Source organism: Pleurodeles waltl, chromosome 9, assembly GCF_031143425.1.
Source record: "Pleurodeles waltl isolate 20211129_DDA chromosome 9, aPleWal1.hap1.20221129, whole genome shotgun sequence".
NCBI classification, from domain to species: Eukaryota; Metazoa; Chordata; class Amphibia; order Caudata; family Salamandridae; genus Pleurodeles; species Pleurodeles waltl.
The window spans coordinates 966,975,182-966,991,002 of record NC_090448.1 but is presented as its reverse complement, the minus strand read 5'-3'; positions in this window follow the sequence as shown (position 1 = coordinate 966,991,002).

Here is a 15,821-nt window from a genome sequence, read left to right as displayed (position 1 = left end):
TCACCCCATCTTGGATTCCCCTAGGTCTCTAGTTTTCAAAAATGCGCTGGTTTGGTAGGTTTCCCCAGGTGCCGGCTGAGCTAGAGGCCAAAATCTACAGGTAGGCACTTTGTAAAAAACACCTCTGTTTTCCTTCAAAAATTTGGCTGCGTCCACGTTGCGCTTTGGGGCGGTTCCTGTCGCGGGCGCTAGGCCTACCCACACAAGTGAGGTATCATTTTTATCGTGATACGTGGGGGAACGCTGGGTGGAAGGAAATTTGTGGCTCCTCTCAGATTCCAGAACTTTCTGCCACAGAAATGTGAGGAACATGTGTTTTTTTAGCCAAATTTTGAGGTTTGCAAAGGATTCTGGGTAACAGAACCTGGTCCGAGCCACACAAGTCACCCCATCTTGGATTCCCCTACGTCTCTAGTTTTCAGAAATGCACAGGTTTGGTAGGTTTCCCTAGGTGGCGGCTGAGCTACAGGCCAAACTCTACAGGTAGGCACTTTGCAAAAAACACCTCTGTTTTCCTTCAAAAATTTGGCTATGTCCACGTTGCTCTTTGGGGCGTTTCCTGTCGCGGGCGCTAGGCCTACCCACACAAGTGAGGTATCATTTTTATCGTGATACGTGGGGGAACGCTGGGTGGAAGGAAATTTGTGGCTCCTCTCAGATTCCAGAACTTTCTGCCACAGAAATGTGAGGAACATGTGTTTTTTTAGCCAAATTTTGAGGTTTGCAAAGGATTCTGGGTAACAGAACCTGGTCCGAGCCACACAAGTCACCCCATCTTGGATTCCCCTAGGTCTCTAGTTTTCAGAAATGCACAGGTTTGGTAGTTTTCCCTAGGTGGCGGCTGAGCTACAGGCCAAAATCTACAGGTAGGCACTTTGCAAAAAACACCTCTGTTTTCCTTAAAAAATGTGGCTGTGTCCACGTTGCGCTTTGGGGCGTTTCCTGTCGCGGGCGCTAGGCCTACCCACACAAGTGAGGTATCATTTTTATCGGGAGACGTGGGGGAACGCTGGGTGGAAGGAAATTTGTGGCTCCTCTCAGATTCCAGAACTTTCTGCCACAGAAATGTGAGGAGCATGTGGTTTTTTAGCCAAATTCTGAGGTTTGCAAAGGATTCTGGGTAACAGAACCTGGTCCGAGCCACACAAGTCACCCCATCTTGGATTCCCCTAGGTCTCTAGTTTTCAGAAATGCACAGGTTTGGTAGGTTTCCCTAGGTGGCGGCTGAGCTACAGGCCAAACTCTACAGGTAGGCACTTTGCAAAAAACACCTCTGTTTTCCTTCAAAAATGTGGCTGTGTCCACGTTGCGCTTTGGGGCGTTTCCTGTCGCGGGCGCTAGGCCTACCCACACAAGTGAGGTATCATTTTTATCGGGAGACGTGGGGGAACGCTGGGTGGAAGGAAATTCGTGGCTCCTCTCAGATTCCAGAACTTTCTGCCACAGAAATGTGAGGAACATGTGTTTTTTTAGCCAAATTTTGAGGTTTGCAAAGGATTCTGGGTAACAGAACCTGGTCCGGGCCACACAAGTCACCCCATCTTGGATTCCCCTAGGTCTCTAGTTTTCAAAAATGCGCTGGTTTGGTAGGTTTCCCCAGGTGCCGGCTGAGCTAGAGGCCAAAATCTACAGGTAGGCACTGTTTTCTATGAAAAAATTTGATGTGTCCACGTTGTGTTTTGGGCCGTTTCCTGTTGTGAGCGCTAGGCCTACCCACACAAGTGAGGTATCATTTTTATCGGGAGACGTGGGGGAACGCTGGGTGGAATGACATTTGTGGCTCCTCTCAGATTCCAGAACATTCTGCCACAGAAATGGGAGGAACATGTGTTTTTTTAGCCAAATTTTGAGGTTTGCAAAGGATTCTGGGTAACAGAACCTGGTCCGAGCCACACAAGTCACCCCATCTTGGATTCCAGTAGGTCTCTAGTTTTCAGAAATGCACAGGTTTGGTAGGTTTCCCTAGGTGGCGGCTGAGCTACAGGCCAAAATCTACAGGTAGGCTCTTTGCAAAAAACACCTCTGTTTTCCTTAAAAAATTTGGCTGTGTCCACGTTGCGCTTTGGGGCGTTTCCTGTCGCGGGCGCTAGGCCTACCCACACAAGTGAGGTATCATTTTTATCGGGAGACGTGGGGGAACGCTGGGTGGAAGGAAATTTGTGGCTCCTCTCAGATTCCAGAACTTTCTGCCACAGAAATGTGAGGAGCATGTGTTTTTTTTGCCAAATTTTGAGGTTTGCAAAGGATTCTGGGTAACAGAACCTGGTCCGAGCCACACAAGTCACCCCATCTTGGATTCCCCTAGGTCTCTAGTTTTCAGAAATGCACAGGTTTGGTAGGTTTCCCTAGGTGGCGGCTGAGCTACAGGCCAAACTCTACAGGTAGGCACTTTGCAAAAAACACCTCTGTTTTCCTTCAAAAATTTGGCTGTGTCCACGTTGCGCTTTGGGGCGTTTCCTGTCACGGGCGCTAGGCCTACCCACACAAGTGAGGTATCATTTTTATCGTGATACGTGGGGGAACACTGGGTGGAAGGAAATTTGTGGCTCCTCTCAGATTCCAGAACTTTCTGCCACAGAAATGTGAGGAACATGTGTTTTTTTAGCCAAATTTTGAGGTTTGCAAAGGATTCTGGGTAACAGAACCTGGTCCGAGCCACACAAGTCACCCCATCTTGGATTCCCCTAGGTCTCTAGTTTTCAGAAATGCACAGGTTTGGTAGGTTTCCCTAGGTGGCGGCTGAGCTACAGGCCAAACTCTACAGGTAGGCACTTTGCAAAAAACACCTCTGTTTTCCTTCAAAAATTTGGCTATGTCCACGTTGCTCTTTGGGGCGTTTCCTGTCGCGGGCGCTAGGCCTACCCACACAAGTGAGGTATCATTTTTATCGTGATACGTGGGGGAACGCTGGGTGGAAGGAAATTTGTGGCTCCTCTCAGATTCCAGAACTTTCTGCCACAGAAATGTGAGGAACATGTGTTTTTTTAGCCAAATTTTGAGGTTTGCAAAGGATTCTGGGTAACAGAACCTGGTCCGAGCCACACAAGTCACCCCATCTTGGATTCCCCTAGGTCTCTAGTTTTCAGAAATGCACAGGTTTGGTAGTTTTCCCTAGGTGGCGGCTGAGCTACAGGCCAAAATCTACAGGTAGGCACTTTGCAAAAAACACCTCTGTTTTCCTTAAAAAATGTGGCTGTGTCCACGTTGCGCTTTGGGGCGTTTCCTGTCGCGGGCGCTAGGCCTACCCACACAAGTGAGGTATCATTTTTATCGGGAGACGTGGGGGAACGCTGGGTGGAAGGAAATTTGTGGCTCCTCTCAGATTCCAGAACTTTCTGCCACAGAAATGTGAGGAGCATGTGGTTTTTTAGCCAAATTCTGAAGTTTGCAAAGGATTCTGGGTAACAGAACCTGGTCCGAGCCACACAAGTCACCCCATCTTGGATTCCCCTAGGTCTCTAGTTTTCAGAAATGCACAGGTTTGGTAGGTTTCCCTAGGTGGCGGCTGAGCTACAGGCCAAACTCTACAGATAGGCACTTTGCAAAAAACACCTCTGTTTTCCTTCAAAAATGTGGCTGTGTCCACGTTGCGCTTTGGGGCGTTTCCTGTCGCGGGCGCTAGGCCTACCCACACAAGTGAGGTATCATTTTTATCGGGAGACGTGGGGGAACGCTGGGTGGAAGGAAATTCGTGGCTCCTCTCAGATTCCAGAACTTTCTGCCACAGAAATGTGAGGAACATGTGTTTTTTTAGCCAAATTTTGAGGTTTGCAAAGGATTCTAGGTAACAGAACCTGGTCCGGGCCACACAAGTCACCCCATCTTGGATTCCCCTAGGTCTCTAGTTTTCAAAAATGCGCTGGTTTGGTAGGTTTCCCCATGTGTCGGCTGAGCTAGAGGCCAAAATCTACAGGTAGGCACTGTTTTCTATGAAAAAATTTGATGTGTCCACGTTGTGTTTTGGGCCGTTTCCTGTTGTGAGCGCTAGGCCTACCCACACAAGTGAGGTATCATTGTTATCGGGAGACGTGGGGGAACGCTGGGTGGAAGGAAATTTGTGGCTCCTCTCAGATTCCAGAACTTTCTGCCACAGAAATGTGAGGAACATGTGTTTTTTTAGCCAAATTTTGAGGTTTGCAAAGGATTCTGGGTAACAGAACCTGGTCCGAGCCACACAAGTCACCCCATCTTGGATTCCCCTAGGTCTCTAGTTTTCAGAAATGCACAGGTTTGGTAGGTTTCCCTAGGTGGCGGCTGAGCTACAGGCCAAAATCTACAGGTAGGCACTTTGCAAAAAACACCTCTGATTTCCTTAAAAAATTTGGCTGTGTCCACGTTGCGCTTTGGGGCGTTTCCTGCAGCGGGCGCTAGGCCTACCCACACAAGTGAGGTATCATTTTTATCGGGAGACGTGGGGGAACGCTGGGTGGAAGGAAATTTGTGGCTCCTCTCAGATTCCAGAACTTTCTGCCACAGAAATGTGAGGAACATGTAGTTTTTTAGCCAAATTTTGAGGTTTGCAAAGGATTCTGGGTAACAGAACCTGGTCCGAGCCACACAAGTCACCCCATCTTGGATTCCCCTAGGTCTCTAGTTTTCAGAAATGCACAGGTTTGGTAGGTTTCCCTAGGTGGCGGCTGAGCTACAGGCCAAAATCTACAGGTAGGCACTTTGCAAAAAACACCTCTGTTTTCCTTCAAAAATTTGGCTGTGTCCACGTTGCGCTTTGGGGCGTTTCCTGTCGCGGGCGCTAGGCCTACCCACACAAGTGAGGTATCATTTTTATCGTGAGACGTGGGGGAACGCTGGGTGGAAGGAAATTTGTGGCTCCTCTCAGATTCCAGAACTTTCTGCCACAGAAATGTGAGGAACATGTGTTTTTTTAGCCAAATTTTGAGGTTTGCAAAGGATTCTGGGTAACAGAACCTGGTCCGAGCCACACAAGTCACCCCATCTTGGATTCCTCTAGGTCTCTAGTTTTCAGAAATGCACAGGTTTGGTAGGTTTCCCTAGGTGGCGGCTGAGCTACAGGCCAAAATCTACAGGTAGGCACATTGCAAAAAACACCTCTGTTTTCCTTAAATAATTTGGCTGTGTCCACGTTGCGCTTTGGGGCGTTTCCTGTCGCGGGCGCTAGGCCTACCCACACAAGTGAGGTATCATTTTTATCGGGAGACGTGGGGGAACGCTGGGTGGAAGGAAATTTGTGGCTCCTCTCAGATTCCAGAACTTTCTGCCACAGAAATGTGAGGAACATGTGGTTTTTTAGCCAAATTTTGAGGTTTGCAAAGGATTCTGGGTAACAGAACCTGGTCCGAGCCACACAAGTCACCCCATCTTGGATTCCCCTAGGTCACTAGTTTTCAGAAATGCACAGGTTTGGTAGGTTTCCCTAGGTGGCGGCTGAGCTACAGGCCAAAATCTACAGGTAGGCATTTTGCAAAAAACACCTCTGTTTTCCTTCAAAAATTTGGCTGTGTCCACGTTGCGCTTTGGGGCGTTTCCTGTCGCGGGCGCTAGGCCTACCCACACAAGTGAGGTATCATTTTTATCGGGAGACGTGGGGGAATGCTGGGTGGAAGGAAATTCGTGGCTCCTCTCAGATTCCAGAACTTTCTGTCTCAGAAATGTGAGGAACATGTGTTTTTTTAGCCAAATTTTGAGGTTTGCAAAGGATTCTGGGTAACAGAACCTGGTCCGAGCCACACAAGTCACCCCATCTTGGATTCCCCTAGGTCTCTAGTTTTCAGAAATGCACAGGTTTGGTAGGTTTCCCTAGGTGGCGGCTGAGCTACAGGCCAAAATCTACAGGTAGGCACTTTGCAAAAAACACCTCTGTTTTCCTTCAAAAATTTGGCTGTGTCCACGTTGCGCTTTGGGGCGTTTCCTGTCACGGGCGCTAGGCCTACCCACACAAGTGAGGTATCATTTTTATCGGGAGACGTGGGGGAACGCTGGGTGGAAGGAAATTTGTGGCTCCTCTCAGATTCCAGAACTTTCTGCCACAGAAATGTGAGGAACATGTGTTTTTTTAGCCAAATTTTGAGGTTTGCAAAGGATTCTGGGTAACAGAACCTGGTCCGGGCCACACAAGTCACCCCATCTTGGATTCCCCTAGGTCTCTAGTTTTCAGAAATGCACAGGCTTGGTAGGTTTCCCTAGGTGGCGGCTGAGCTACAGGCCAAACTCTACAGGTAGGCACTTTGCAAAAAACACCTCTGTTTTCCTTCAAAAATTTGGCTGTGTCCACGTTGCGCTTTGGGGCGTTTCCTGTCGCGGGCGCTAGGCCTACCCACACAAGTGAGGTATCATTTTTATCGTGAGACGTGGGGGAACGCTGGGTGGAAGGAAATTTGTGGCTCCTCTCAGATTCCAGAACTTTCTGCCACAGAAATGTGAGGAACATGTGTTTTTTTAGCCAAATTTTGAGGTTTGCAAAGGATTCTGGGTAACAGAACCTGGTCCGAGCCACACAAGTCACCCCATCTTGGATTCCCCTAGGTCTCTAGTTTTCAGAAATGCACAGGTTTGGTAGGTTTCCCTAGGTGGCGGCTGAGCTACATGCCAAAATCTAGAGGTAGGCACTTTGCAAAAAACACCTCTGTTTTCCTTCAAAAATGTGGCTGTGTCCACGTTGCGCTTTGGGGCGTTTCCTATCGCGGGCGCTAGGCCTACCCACACAAGTGAGGTATCATTTTTATCGTGAGACGTGGGGGAACGCTGGGTGGAAGGAAATTTGTGGCTCCTCTCAGATTCCAGAACTTTCTGCCACAGAAATGTGAGGAACATGTGTTTTTTTAGCCAAATTTTGAGGTTTGCAAAGGATTCTGGGTAACAGAACCTGGTCCGAGCCACACAAGTCACCCCATCTTGGATTCCCCTAGGTCTCTAGTTTTCAGAAATGCACAGGTTTGGTAGGTTTCCCTAGGTGGCGGCTGAGCTACATGCCAAAATCTACAGGTAGGCACTTTGCAAAAAACACCTCTGTTTTCCTTCAAAAATGTGGCTGTGTCCACGTTGCGCTTTGGGGCGTTTCCTATCGCGGGCGCTAGGCCTACCCACACAAGTGAGGTATCATTTTTATCGGGAGACGTGGGGGAACGCTGGGTGGAAGGAAATTCGTGGCTCCTCTCAGATTCCAGAACTTTCTGCCACAGAAATGTGAGGAACATGTGTTTTTTTAGCCAAATTTTGAGGTTTGCAAAGGATTCTGGGTAACAGAACCTGGTCCGGGCCACACAAGTCACCCCATCTTGGATTCCCCTAGGTCTCTAGTTTTCAAAAATGCGCTGGTTTGGTAGGTTTCCCCAGGTGCCGGCTGAGCTAGAGGCCAAAATCTACAGGTAGGCACTGTTTTCTATGAAAAAATTTGATGTGTCCACGTTGTGTTTTGGGCCGTTTCCTGTTGTGAGCGCTAGGCCTACCCACACAAGTGAGGTTTCATTTTTATCGGGAGACGTGGGGGAACGCTGGGTAGAATGACATTTGTGGCTCCTCTCAGATTCCAGAACATTCTGCCACAGAAATGGGAGGAACATGTGTTTTTTTAGCCAAATTTTGAGGTTTGCAAAGGATTCTGGGTAACAGAACCTGGTCCGAGCCACACAAGTCACCCCATCTTGGATTCCCCTAGGTCTCTAGTTTTCAGAAATGCACAGGTTTGGTAGGTTTCCCTAGGTGGCGGCTGAGCTACAGGCCAAAATCTACAGGTAGGCACTTTGCAAAAAACACCTCTGTTTTCCTTAAAAAATTTGGCTGTGTCCACGTTGCGCTTTGGGGCGTTTCCTGTCGCGGGCGCTAGGCCTACCCACACAAGTGAGGTATCATTTTTATCGGGAGACGTGGGGGAACGCTGGGTGGAAGGAAATTTGTGGCTCCTCTCAGATTCCAGAACTTTCTGCCACAGAAATGTGAGGAGCATGTGTTTTTTTAGCCAAATTTTGAGGTTTGCAAAGGATTCTGGGTAACAGAACCTGGTCCGAGCCACACAAGTCACCCCATCTTGGATTCCCCTAGGTCTCTAGTTTTCAGAAATGCACAGGTTTGGTAGGTTTCCCTAGGTGGCGGCTGAGCTACAGGCCAAACTCTACAGGTAGGCACTTTGCAAAAAACACCTCTGTTTTCCTTCAAAAATTTGGCTGTGTCCACGTTGCGCTTTGGGGCGTTTCCTGTCGCGGGCGCTAGGCCTACCCACACAAGTGAGGTATCATTTTTATCGTGATACGTGGGGGAACGCTGGGTGGAAGGAAATTTGTGGCTCCTCTCAGATTCCAGAACTTTCTGCCACAGAAATGTGGGGAACATGTGTTTTTTTAGCCAAATTTTGAGGTTTGCAAAGGATTCTGGGTAACAGAACCTGGTCCGAGCCACACAAGTCACCCCATCTTGGATTCCCCTAGGTCTCTAGTTTTCAGAAATGCACAGGTTTGGTAGGTTTTCCTAGGTGGCGGCTGAGCTACAGGCCAAACTCTACAGGTAGGCACTTTGCAAAAAACACCTCTGTTTTCCTTCAAAAATTTGGCTGTGTCCACGTTGCGCTTTGGGGCGTTTCCTATCGCGGGCGCTAGGCCTACCCACACAAGTGAGGTATCATTTTTATCGGGAGACGTGGGGGAACGCTGGGTGGAAGGAAATTCGTGGCTCCTCTCAGATTCCAGAACTTTCTGCCACAGAAATGTGAGGAACATGTGTTTTTTTAGCCAAATTTTGAGGTTTGCAAAGGATTCTGGGTAACAGAACCTGGTCCGGGCCACACAAGTCACCCCATCTTGGATTCCCCTAGGTCTCTAGTTTTCAAAAATGCGCTGGTTTGGTAGGTTTCCCCATGTGTCGGCTGAGCTAGAGGCCAAAATCTACAGGTAGGCACTGTTTTCTATGAAAAAATTTGATGTGTCCACGTTGTGTTTTGGGCCGTTTCCTGTTGTGAGCGCTAGGCCTACCCACACAAGTGAGGTATCATTGTTATCGGGAGACGTGGGGGAACGCTGGGTGGAAGGAAATTTGTGGCTCCTCTCAGATTCCAGAACTTTCTGCCACAGAAATGTGAGGAACATGTGTTTTTTTAGCCAAATTTTGAGGTTTGCAAAGGATTCTGGGTAACAGAACCTGGTCCGAGCCACACAAGTCACCCCATCTTGGATTCCCCTAGGTCTCTAGTTTTCAGAAATGCACAGGTTTGGTAGGTTTCCCTAGGTGGCGGCTGAGCTACAGGCCAAAATCTACAGGTAGGCACTTTGCAAAAAACACCTCTGATTTCCTTAAAAAATTTGGCTGTGTCCACGTTGCGCTTTGGGGCGTTTCCTGCAGCGGGCGCTAGGCCTACCCACACAAGTGAGGTATCATTTTTATCGGGAGACGTGGGGGAACGCTGGGTGGAAGGAAATTTGTGGCTCCTCTCAGATTCCAGAACTTTCTGCCACAGAAATGTGAGGAACATGTAGTTTTTTAGCCAAATTTTGAGGTTTGCAAAGGATTCTGGGTAACAGAACCTGGTCCGAGCCACACAAGTCACCCCATCTTGGATTCCCCTAGGTCTCTAGTTTTCAGAAATGCACAGGTTTGGTAGGTTTCCCTAGGTGGCGGCTGAGCTACAGGCCAAAATCTACAGGTAGGCACTTTGCAAAAAACACCTCTGTTTTCCTTCAAAAATTTGGCTGTGTCCACGTTGCGCTTTGGGGCGTTTCCTGTCGCGGGCGCTAGGCCTACCCACACAAGTGAGGTATCATTTTTATCGTGAGACGTGGGGGAACGCTGGGTGGAAGGAAATTTGTGGCTCCTCTCAGATTCCAGAACTTTCTGCCACAGAAATGTGAGGAACATGTGTTTTTTTAGCCAAATTTTGAGGTTTGCAAAGGATTCTGGGTAACAGAACCTGGTCCGAGCCACACAAGTCACCCCATCTTGGATTCCTCTAGGTCTCTAGTTTTCAGAAATGCACAGGTTTGGTAGGTTTCCCTAGGTGGCGGCTGAGCTACAGGCCAAAATCTACAGGTAGGCACATTGCAAAAAACACCTCTGTTTTCCTTAAATAATTTGGCTGTGTCCACGTTGCGCTTTGGGGCGTTTCCTGTCGCGGGCGCTAGGCCTACCCACACAAGTGAGGTATCATTTTTATCGGGAGACGTGGGGGAACGCTGGGTGGAAGGAAATTTGTGGCTCCTCTCAGATTCCAGAACTTTCTGCCACAGAAATGTGAGGAACATGTGGTTTTTTAGCCAAATTTTGAGGTTTGCAAAGGATTCTGGGTAACAGAACCTGGTCCGAGCCACACAAGTCACCCCATCTTGGATTCCCCTAGGTCACTAGTTTTCAGAAATGCACAGGTTTGGTAGGTTTCCCTAGGTGGCGGCTGAGCTACAGGCCAAAATCTACAGGTAGGCATTTTGCAAAAAACACCTCTGTTTTCCTTCAAAAATTTGGCTGTGTCCACGTTGCGCTTTGGGGCGTTTCCTGTCGCGGGCGCTAGGCCTACCCACACAAGTGAGGTATCATTTTTATCGGGAGACGTGGGGGAACGCTGGGTGGAAGGAAATTCGTGGCTCCTCTCAGATTCCAGAACTTTCTGTCTCAGAAATGTGAGGAACATGTGTTTTTTTAGCCAAATTTTGAGGTTTGCAAAGGATTCTGGGTAACAGAACCTGGTCCGAGCCACACAAGTCACCCCATCTTGGATTCCCCTAGGTCTCTAGTTTTCAGAAATGCACAGGTTTGGTAGGTTTCCCTAGGTGGCGGCTGAGCTACAGGCCAAAATCTACAGGTAGGCACTTTGCAAAAAACACCTCTGTTTTCCTTCAAAAATTTGGCTGTGTCCACGTTGCGCTTTGGGGCGTTTCCTGTCACGGGCGCTAGGCCTACCCACACAAGTGAGGTATCATTTTTATCGGGAGACGTGGGGGAACGCTGGGTGGAAGGAAATTTGTGGCTCCTCTCAGATTCCAGAACTTTCTGCCACAGAAATGTGAGGAGCATGTGTTTTTTTAGCCAAATTTTGAGGTTTGCAAAGGATTCTGGGTAACAGAACCTGGTCCGGGCCACACAAGTCACCCCATCTTGGATTCCCCTAGGTCTCTAGTTTTCAAAAATGCGCTGGTTTGGTAGGTTTCCCCAGGTGCCGGCTGAGCTAGAGGCCAAAATCTACAGGTAGGCACTGTTTTCTATGAAAAAATTTGATGTGTCCACGTTGTGTTTTGGGCCGTTTCCTGTTGTGAGCGCTAGGCCTACCCACACAAGTGAGGTTTCATTTTTATCGGGAGACGTGGGGGAACGCTGGGTGGAATGACATTTGTGGCTCCTCTCAGATTCCAGAACATTCTGCCACAGAAATGGGAGGAACATGTGTTTTTTTAGCCAAATTTTGAGGTTTGCAAAGGATTCTGGGTAACAGAACCTGGTCCGAGCCACACAAGTCACCCCATCTTGGATTCCCCTAGGTCTCTAGTTTTCAGAAATGCACAGGTTTGGTAGGTTTCCCTAGGTGGCGGCTGAGCTACAGGCCAAAATCTACAGGTAGGCACTTTGCAAAAAACACCTCTGTTTTCCTTAAAAAATTTGGCTGTGTCCACGTTGCGCTTTGGGGCGTTTCCTGTCGCGGGCGCTAGGCCTACCCACACAAGTGAGGTATCATTTTTATCGGGAGACGTGGGGGAACGCTGGGTGGAAGGAAATTTGTGGCTCCTCTCAGATTCCAGAACTTTCTGCCACAGAAATGTGAGGAGCATGTGTTTTTTTAGCCAAATTTTGAGGTTTGCAAAGGATTCTGGGTAACAGAACCTGGTCCGAGCCACACAAGTCACCCCATCTTGGATTCCCCTAGGTCTCTAGTTTTCAGAAATGCACAGGTTTGGTAGGTTTCCCTAGGTGGCGGCTGAGCTACAGGCCAAACTCTACAGGTAGGCACTTTGCAAAAAACACCTCTGTTTTCCTTCAAAAATTTGGCTGTGTCCACGTTGCGCTTTGGGGCGTTTCCTGTCGCGGGCGCTAGGCCTACCCACACAAGTGAGGTATCATTTTTATCGTGATACGTGGGGGAACGCTGGGTGGAAGGAAATTTGTGGCTCCTCTCAGATTCCAGAACTTTCTGCCACAGAAATGTGGGGAACATGTGTTTTTTTAGCCAAATTTTGAGGTTTGCAAAGGATTCTGGGTAACAGAACCTGGTCCGAGCCACACAAGTCACCCCATCTTGGATTCCCCTAGGTCTCTAGTTTTCAGAAATGCACAGGTTTGGTAGGTTTTCCTAGGTGGCGGCTGAGCTACAGGCCAAACTCTACAGGTAGGCACTTTGCAAAAAACACCTCTGTTTTCCTTCAAAAATTTGGCTGTGTCCACGTTGCGCTTTGGGGCGTTTCCTATCGCGGGCGCTAGGCCTACCCACACAAGTGAGGTATCATTTTTATCGGGAGACGTGGGGGAACGCTGGGTGGAAGGAAATTCGTGGCTCCTCTCAGATTCCAGAACTTTCTGCCACAGAAATGAGAGGAACATGTGTTTTTTTAGCCAAATTTTGAGGTTTGCAAAGGATTCTGGGTAACAGAACCTGGTCCGGGCCACACAAGTCACCCCATCTTGGATTCCCCTAGGTCTCTAGTTTTCAAAAATGCGCTGGTTTGGTAGGTTTCCCCATGTGTCGGCTGAGCTAGAGGCCAAAATCTACAGGTAGGCACTGTTTTCTACGAAAAAATTTGATGTGTCCACGTTGTGTTTTGGGCCGTTTCCTGTTGTGAGCGCTAGGCCTACCCACACAAGTGAGGTATCATTGTTATCGGGAGACGTGGGGGAACGCTGGGTGGAAGGAAATTTGTGGCTCCTCTCAGATTCCAGAACTTTCTGCCACAGAAATGTGAGGAACATGTGTTTTTTTAGCCAAATTTTGAGGTTTGCAAAGGATTCTGGGTAACAGAACCTGGTCCGAGCCACACAAGTCACCCCATCTTGGATTCCCCTAGGTCTCTAGTTTTCAGAAATGCACAGGTTTGGTAGGTTTCCCTAGGTGGCGGCTGAGCTACAGGCCAAAATCTACAGGTAGGCACTTTGCAAAAAACACCTCTGATTTCCTTAAAAAATTTGGCTGTGTCCACGTTGCGCTTTGGGGCGTTTCCTGCAGCGGGCGCTAGGCCTACCCACACAAGTGAGGTATCATTTTTATCGGGAGACGTGGGGGAACGCTGGGTGGAAGGAAATTTGTGGCTCCTCTCAGATTCCAGAACTTTCTGCCACAGAAATGTGAGGAACATGTAGTTTTTTAGCCAAATTTTGAGGTTTGCAAAGGATTCTGGGTAACAGAACCTGGTCCGAGCCACACAAGTCACCCCATCTTGGATTCCCCTAGGTCTCTAGTTTTCAGAAATGCACAGGTTTGGTAGGTTTCCCTAGGTGGCGGCTGAGCTACAGGCCAAAATCTACAGGTAGGCACTTTGCAAAAAACACCTCTGTTTTCCTTCAAAAATTTGGCTGTGTCCACGTTGCGCTTTGGGGCGTTTCCTGTCGCGGGCGCTAGGCCTACCCACACAAGTGAGGTATCATTTTTATCGGGAGACGTGGGGGAACGCTGGGTGGAAGGAAATTTGTGGCTCCTCTCAGATTCCAGAACTTTCTGCCACAGAAATGTGAGGAGCATGTGTTTTTTTAGCCAAATTTTGAGGTTTGCAAAGGATTCTGGGTAACAGAACCTGGTCCGAGCCACACAAGTCACCCCATCTTGGATTCCTCTAGGTCTCTAGTTTTCAGAAATGCACAGGTTTGGTAGGTTTCCCTAGGTGGCGGCTGAGCTACAGGCCAAAATCTACAGGTAGGCACATTGCAAAAAACACCTCTGTTTTCCTTAAATAATTTGGCTGTGTCCACGTTGCGCTTTGGGGCGTTTCCTGTCGCGGGCGCTAGGCCTACCCACACAAGTGAGGTATCATTTTTATCGGGAGACGTGGGGGAACGCTGGGTGGAAGGAAATTTGTGGCTCCTCTCAGATTCCAGAACTTTCTGCCACAGAAATGTGAGGAACATGTGGTTTTTTAGCCAAATTTTGAGGTTTGCAAAGGATTCTGGGTAACAGAACCTGGTCCGAGCCACACAAGTCACCCCATCTTGGATTCCCCTAGGTCACTAGTTTTCAGAAATGCACAGGTTTGGTAGGTTTCCCTAGGTGGCGGCTGAGCTACAGGCCAAAATCTACAGGTAGGCATTTTGCAAAAAACACCTCTGTTTTCCTTCAAAAATTTGGCTGTGTCCACGTTGCGCTTTGGGGCGTTTCCTGTCGCGGGCGCTAGGCCTACCCACACAAGTGAGGTATCATTTTTATCGGGAGACGTGGGGGAACGCTGGGTGGAAGGAAATTCGTGGCTCCTCTCAGATTCCAGAACTTTCTGTCTCAGAAATGTGAGGAACATGTGTTTTTTTAGCCAAATTTTGAGGTTTGCAAAGGATTCTGGGTAACAGAACCTGGTCCGAGCCACACAAGTCACCCCATCTTGGATTCCCCTAGGTCTCTAGTTTTCAGAAATGCACAGGTTTGGTAGGTTTCCCTAGGTGGCGGCTGAGCTACAGGCCAAAATCTACAGGTAGGCACTTTGCAAAAAACACCTCTGTTTTCCTTCAAAAATTTGGCTGTGTCCACGTTGCGCTTTGGGGCGTTTCCTGTCACGGGCGCTAGGCCTACCCACACAAGTGAGGTATCATTGTTATCGGGAGACGTGGGGGAACGCTGGGTGGAAGGAAATTTGTGGCTCCTCTCAGATTCCAGAACTTTCTGCCACAGAAATGTGAGGAACATGTGTTTTTTTAGCCAAATTTTGAGGTTTGCAAAGGATTCTGGGTAACAGAACCTGGTCCGAGCCACACAAGTCACCCCATCTTGGATTCCCCTAGGTCTCTAGTTTTCAGAAATGCACAGGTTTGGTAGGTTTCCCTAGGTGGCGGCTGAGCTACAGGCCAAAATCTACAGGTAGGCACTTTGCAAAAAACACCTCTGATTTCCTTAAAAAATTTGGCTGTGTCCACGTTGCGCTTTGGGGCGTTTCCTGCAGCGGGCGCTAGGCCTACCCACACAAGTGAGGTATCATTTTTATCGGGAGACGTGGGGGAACGCTGGGTGGAAGGAAATTTGTGGCTCCTCTCAGATTCCAGAACTTTCTGCCACAGAAATGTGAGGAACATGTAGTTTTTTAGCCAAATTTTGAGGTTTGCAAAGGATTCTGGGTAACAGAACCTGGTCCGAGCCACACAAGTCACCCCATCTTGGATTCCCCTAGGTCTCTAGTTTTCAGAAATGCACAGGTTTGGTAGGTTTCCCTAGGTGGCGGCTGAGCTACAGGCCAAAATCTACAGGTAGGCACTTTGCAAAAAACACCTCTGTTTTCCTTCAAAAATTTGGCTGTGTCCACGTTGCGCTTTGGGGCGTTTCCTGTCGCGGGCGCTAGGCCTACCCACACAAGTGAGGTATCATTTTTATCGTGAGACGTGGGGGAACGCTGGGTGGAAGGAAATTTGTGGCTCCTCTCAGATTCCAGAACTTTCTGCCACAGAAATGTGAGGAACATGTGTTTTTTTAGCCAAATTTTGAGGTTTGCAAAGGATTCTGGGTAACAGAACCTGGTCCGAGCCACACAAGTCACCCCATCTTGGATTCCTCTAGGTCTCTAGTTTTCAGAAATGCACAGGTTTGGTAGGTTTCCCTAGGTGGCGGCTGAGCTACAGGCCAAAATCTACAGGTAGGCACATTGCAAAAAACACCTCTGTTTTCCTTAAATAATTTGGCTGTGTCCACGTTGCGCTTTGGGGCGTTTCCTGTCGCGGGCGCTAGGCCTACCCACACAAGTGAGGTATCATTT